Raw genomic sequence first — 1,051 nt, forward strand, 5'->3', positions numbered from 1 at the left:
TAGCATCTGTTGTTCCCACTTTGTGCTTGTGTGTCCAGTGATGAGAACCCACTTATGAACTCAGTTTTTTTGTTTCTGGGATAGTTCAGTTAGAACGATAGTCTCCATCAGCATCCATGTTGACGCAAAGGACATTATTTTGCTCTTATTTATGGCCAGCAATCTAAATATTTTTAAAAACATTCACCTACCTCACATCTTAGCCATCACTGTGATCTCTGCTGCACTGAAGAGAAGAAAAAGGAGGCCAGAGCTGAACTCTTTTCCTGCCAAGATGACTATTGATGTGGTCAATCAAAGTCCTACATGAGGCCGAGAGCCGCAGAGCGCCATGTGAGACAAACACCAGCAAAGTATATCAGGTGAAGCTCACTGAAGCAGAGGACAACGTGAATGGCCAGATGTCCAACATCACAGTCACGTTCACGCACAGAGATGGCCGAGTGGCACAACTGGAGCGAGTATACATCCATGGCAACAAGATCCGCATTCTGATTTTGTTTGACTTTCTGAAAAAATGTACCCATGTTAAAGAACACAGAGAATGAAAACCAGGGCTTAGAGACCAGCCGAGGAAAAGCTACTATTCTGAAGGCCCAAGTGACTGAAAGAGGAAGAGGGCATGGAATGGGACGTGGAAACATCTTCTAGAAGTGAAGATAACTTTCTCTGTTTGACAGAACTTTGCCCTTTTTATTTTAAGTTATCTAAGTTTATGCAGTGGGTGCTTGTGTATATGTCTTAGGTATTGTTTTGACATCTTTCTTTAGATCAGAGGAAATGTTTAAATCTGATTGTGTGTGGGTTTTTTCCCCCTTTGAGGCTAAATAAATAAATAAATATGTTTAAAAGTCTTGGGATTGAATAGGATAAGTGAACTAGGGAAGGGGAGAGGTCCAAAAACTAAGCTCTGGATGATAGTAGCCTTGATTTGGGTTTTATATTCATGATATATTGTCAAATGAAAAAAAAAAAAAAGTTTCAAAGTAATATGTTGAATATGATTCTGTTTGCTGAAAAAATATTTAACTAAACTCTTACATTGCTTTAT

General features: G+C 39.1%; 1 pseudogene; it reads left to right on the forward strand.

Moving 5' to 3' along the window:
- The first annotated feature begins 284 nt into the window (after positions 1-284).
- On the forward strand, positions 285-651 carry LOC103270910 (annotated as a pseudogene).
- Positions 652-1,051: the final 400 nt, after the last annotated feature.

This window comes from Carlito syrichta, unplaced genomic scaffold (assembly GCF_000164805.1).
Source record: "Carlito syrichta isolate Samal-C Ts95f unplaced genomic scaffold, Tarsius_syrichta-2.0.1 Scaffold310765, whole genome shotgun sequence".
Lineage (NCBI taxonomy): Eukaryota > Metazoa > Chordata > Mammalia > Primates > Tarsiidae > Carlito > Carlito syrichta.